Source organism: Sapajus apella, unplaced genomic scaffold (assembly GCF_009761245.1).
Source record: "Sapajus apella isolate SASKATOON/1434 unplaced genomic scaffold, GSC_monkey_1.0 scaffold219, whole genome shotgun sequence".
NCBI classification, from domain to species: Eukaryota; Metazoa; Chordata; class Mammalia; order Primates; family Cebidae; genus Sapajus; species Sapajus apella.
In genome coordinates, this window is record NW_022437159.1 from 701916 (window position 1) to 706982 (window position 5067).

The 5067-nt window shown below is 48.3% G+C and overlaps 1 long non-coding RNA gene across 1 annotated transcript in view; it reads left to right on the top strand.

Moving 5' to 3' along the window:
- The window catches only part of LOC116544503, a 24242-nt gene extending 20610 nt beyond the window's left edge, over positions 1-3632 (top strand). The window contains exon 3 of the long non-coding RNA XR_004265935.1: positions 3403-3632. This is a non-coding gene — a long non-coding RNA (uncharacterized LOC116544503). The remainder of the gene's footprint in view (positions 1-3402) is intronic.
- Positions 3633-5067: the final 1435 nt, after the last annotated feature.

A 5067-nucleotide genomic window follows, 5' to 3' on the forward strand; every position in this document is an offset into this window, starting at 1 on the left:
TCAGGTGATCCACCAACCTCAGCCTCCCAAAGAGCTGGGATTACAGGCATGAGCCACCACACCTGGCCCAAAAAATTTTTTAGAAATAGCCGGACATGGTTGTGTGTGCCTGTAATCCCAGCTACCTGGGAGGCTGAGGCAGAGGAATGACTTGAGCCCAGGACTTCAAGCTTACAGTGAGCTGTGATCACACCACTGTGCTCCAGCCTGGGCAACAGAGCAAGATCTTGTCTCTAAAAAAAAAAAAAAAAAAAGAAAGAAAAGAAAAGAAATAAATATTTTAATTGGAATATTTGCCAATACCGATTGTTTTGTCAATAAAGCATTTTTTGGAACAGGATGCATTAAAGTAAATTAATTTATTGATAAAATGTAAATAAAGCACAAACTGCTTGTTTTTTGTTCAAAAATTTTATTTTGTGGAAATTCTTTTCATTGGTATCAATTTAATTTGATTTTTAATTTGAATTTAATTTGAATTTTAATTAAATCAAATTTAATTCGATTTTTTTTTTTTTTTGAGACAGAATCTCACTCTATTGCCTAGGCTGGAGTGCAGTGGCTTGAACTCAGCTCACTGCAACTTCCACCTCCCAGGTTCAAGCAATTCTCCTGCCTCAGCCTCCCCAGTAGCTGGGATTACAGGCATGTGCCACCATGCCTGGCTAATTTTTGTATTTTTAGTAGAGATGGGGTTTCTCCCATGTTGGCCATGCTGGTCTCGAACTCCTGACCTCAGGTGATCCACCGGCCTCAGCCTTCCAAAGTGCTGGGATTACAGGTGTGAGCCACCGTGCCTGGCCTGATTCCATTTTTAAACAAAATTGATTTCTTCATCATCTGTTTGCATTTCCTATTGCAGCCACCGTTTCTACCAAGCCCCAGTCTCTTGGATCGGATTTTACAGATCTAAGTTATTTAAAGAAATTTGGCTTTTCTGTCATTTTAAAATTAATCACCGAGCGCGGTGGTGTGTGCCTGTAGTTCCAGCTACTCGGGAGGCTGAGGTGGGAGGATCGCTTGAGCCCAGGAGTTCTGGGCTGTAGTGCGCTATGCAGATTGGGTGGCCACACTAAGTTCGGCATCAATATGGTGAACTTCCGGGAGCGGGGAACCACCAGGTTGCCTAAGGAAGGGTGAACCGGCCCAGGTCGGAAACGGAGCAGGTCAGAACTCCCATGCTGATCAGTAGTGGGATCGTGCCTGTGAATAGCCACTGCACTCCAGCCTGGGCAACAGAGCAAGACCCCATCTCTTAAAAAAAAATTAATCATAAATTTTATCCAGTGCAGGTTCAGCAGTGGTCAGTTTTATTTTGTGGTGTTGGAAGAGTGATTGTTTCTATGCATTTCTTAGGGAATCCAAGATAAATTTTTGAGCAGTTTTGTGAACTGGAGTTTTTGTGAAAGGAGAAAGGGAGGGGAGAGAGATGGAGGAGAGTGGGGCGAGCACGAGAGGATACGCAGTAAAGCAAGTCAAAATAGGGTTTAAAATGCCCTGCCGAAGTCCTCCACGTATTGAAACCTGGAATGGGACGAGAAGGTCTGGAGAGAACAGAGAACAGGGTTCAAGGTCAAGGCTGCCAGATGTGGCTGCAGGAAAAAGAGGAGGGGGACCCACAAGACCCTTGGAGGGAGCCATCAGAGGGGGAGAAGGAAACCAGGCGCGGGCCCAGGTGCCCGCCCACTCCGGCTTGGGGATGCAGCAGCAGCAGAGCGCCCAGCCGGCTGCCTTCAGGGCAGGGACGGAGAAGATGGGCAGCGAGTGCTTGGCGGTGCTGGGGAGGAGGGGCCCTGGGAAAGGATGGGCACCTGTCTTCTTCCTCAGCTCCAGGCACCGCAGGTGATTCAACTTCCTCTTTGTGCAGGATGATGGCCAGTGTGGGTTTCTGGGGCCAGGTACCCAGGGAGACACTTGCTACCCTACTGTGTTCCACCCCCGCCCACCGTCCACTTGTTCAGTGTGCCTCGTCAAGTGCGCTCATTTAGCAAACAAAAATACAGAATACTCAGGTAAATTGCAACTGTAGATAACCAGTTTTTCTTTTTCTTTCTTTTTTGTGTTTTTTGAGACAAGGTCTTGCTCTGTCACCCAGGCTGGAGTTCAGTGGCACCATCAGGGCAGACTGCATCCTGGACTTTCTGGGTTCAAGCAATGCTCCGGCCTCAGCCTCTGCCCCACTAATTTTTATATTTTTTTTGTAGAGACAAGTTTTCCCCTTGTTACCAGGCTGGTCTCTTTTTTTCTTCTTTCCTTTCTTTCCTTTCCTTCCCTTTTGTCTCTCCCTCCCTCCCTCCCTCCCTTCCTCCCTCTCTCTCCCTCTCTCTCTCTCTCTCTCTCTTTCTTTCTTTCTTTGAGATGGAGTTTCATTGTTCAGGCTGGAGTGCAATGGTGCAATCTCGGCTCACTGCAACCTCCACCTCCCGGGTTCAAGAGATTCTCCTGCCTCAGCCTCCGGAGCAGCTGGGATTACTGGCATGCACCACCACGCCCGGCTCATTTTGTATTTTTTTTTAGTAGAGATGGAGTTTCTCTGTTGGTCAGGCTGGTCTCGAACCTCGAACTCCTGACCGTAAGTGATCTACCGGCCTCAGCCTCCCAAAATGCTGGGATTACAGATGTGAGCCACCACACCTGGCCTCCCAGGCTGGTCTCGAACTTCTGGCCTCAAGCAATCCTCCCATTTCTGCTTCCCAAATTGCTAGGTAATATTATAGGTGAGTCACCACGCCCGGCAACAACCAGTTATTTGTTTATACCATTTTTACACTTAAAAATTTGTTACCGGGCTGGATGCAGTGGCTCACGCCTGTAATCCTAGCACTTTGGGAGGCTGAGGTGTGTGGATCACTTGAGGTCAGGAGTTCAAGACCAGACTGACCAACATGGTGAAACCCAATCTCTTCTAAAACTACAAAAATTAGCCGGGCGGTGGTGGCATGCGCCTGTAATTCAAGCTCTCAGGAGGCTGAGGCAGGAGAATTGCTTGACCCTGGGAGACAGAGGTTGCAGTGAGGCAAGACCGAGTCACTGCATTCCAGCCTAGGCGACAGAGCGAGACTCCATCTAAAAAAAAATTGTTATCTGAAATTCACATTTAACAGGGTGTTCTGCATTTTGTCTGGTAACCTTACTCCTCTTCCAGTTTCCCCTACTCTTCCTCTCAGGCCCACCTGAACTATGCAGCCCACTCCCTGTGGACCCACTGCTGGGCTTACTGGCTGGGGTCCTCCCTGGGTGGAATTCACCTCCATGCCAGTCAGCAGCATTATCATCAGGCCCATGCTCGTCTTTGATCTTGTCATTGATAACCTTCAGGATACATTTGGCATACTTCCAAATTAACCACCGGGGAAGGGGAAGGTCTTAAGACTCAGGTCTTACATACTGTCACAGGAAGAGTAAAGAATCTTCCTGTGAGCCCCTCTGTGAGTTCCTCAAACTATCAACATACTGATTAATACAGAACCTACTGACATTGAAAACGACACCAATCTGTTTCTGAATCCTGAAGCTTTGCTGCTTGTCCTGCATGAGGAACATTTTAGGCTGGATGCATGGCAGCACATGCCTGTAACCCCAGCATTTTGGAAGGCTGAGGTGGGTGGATCGCTTGAGGTCAGGAGTTCGAGACTAGCCTGGCCAAATGCTAAAACCTCATCTCTACCAAAAAAATACAAAAACTAGGTGGATGTGGTGGCTGAGGTGGGAGAATCATTTGAACCTGGGAGGCAGAGGTTGCAGTGAGCTGAGATTGAGATTACACTGAACTCCAGCCTAGGCAACAGAGTGAGACTCTGCCTCAGAAAAAAAAAAAAAAAAAAATTAACCTGCATTTTTTCATCTGCAGCCCCATGTTTTAAAGCTCTATATTGTACCCCCAATGCAATAGGACAACTCCAGTACAAGGAGTTCCCCTCTCTTCTGCTAATGTTCTCATAAAAGCCATTCACCTTGCCGCAGACTCTGGAACAAGCCCAGCTTTCTTGGTGTGACTTCGTTAGTGCATCTTCCTGTGTCAATCCTCACTTGTGGCTTCCAGTAAACCTCTATCAGGTTGTGTCTATCTCAGCAGCCTTAATTTTGGTCAGTATCATAGAAAACTCTGCCCTGGGGAGTGTGAAGCAAAAATGCAAAAAACACGTTTTATTTGATGGTGGTGACATTTTCATTCAGGAATTTTGACTATAAAGACTGGATTTCTGGCAGGGTGCGGCGGCTCTCACCTGTAATCCCAGCACTTTGGGAGGTAGAGGCAGGCAGATCACCTGAGGTCAGAGACCAGCCTGACTAACATGGTGAAGTCCCATCTCTACTAAAATACAGGTGTGGCAGCAGGTGCCTGTAATCGCTGTTACTCAGGAGGCTGAGGCAGGAGAATCACTTGAACCCAGGAGGCAGAGGTTGCAGTGAGCTGAGATTGCGCCATTGCACTCCAGCCTGGGGGACAAGAGCGAGACTTCGTCTAAAAAAACAAAAAGACTGGATTTCTGGCTTCTTCGAGTTGTGGCAGCCCCATGCCCGGTTTTCCACTTGGCCTCATCACCAAAAGCTAAGCATGCCTCTCCTTTTTAGAAAGTTGGGGCTGGGCACGGTGGCTCCCGCCTATAATCCTAGCGCTTTGGGAGGCCAGGGTGGGTGGACCACCTGAGGCCAGGAGTTCAAGACCAGCCTGGCCATCAGGGTGAAACCCCGTCTTTATTTAAAAAAAAAAAAAAAGAAAGTTGGTAGTCTCTGCTTCTCCTTGGCCACCCTATAACCTGTTCTTGTCCTGTGGGAGCTTTTGCTTGACCCACTTCACAGGCTGGGGTCAGATTCCTCAGCTTGACCCTCAAGGCCTTTCCCATTCAGGCAACGTCACCTCTCTGCTGCCTTCCTTCCCTATTCCTTTTCTTCCTTCACCTTCCTCTCCTGGCCCAGGGAACACTGGATGGCTCCATAGTATATGCCATGCCACTGGCCTCCCTGTCTCTGCACTCGCAGGCCCTGTCACCCAACCAGCAATTCTCCTTCCTGTAGTCACATCCTACTAATTCATCCAGGCCCAGACTCCATGCACGTCCCCCA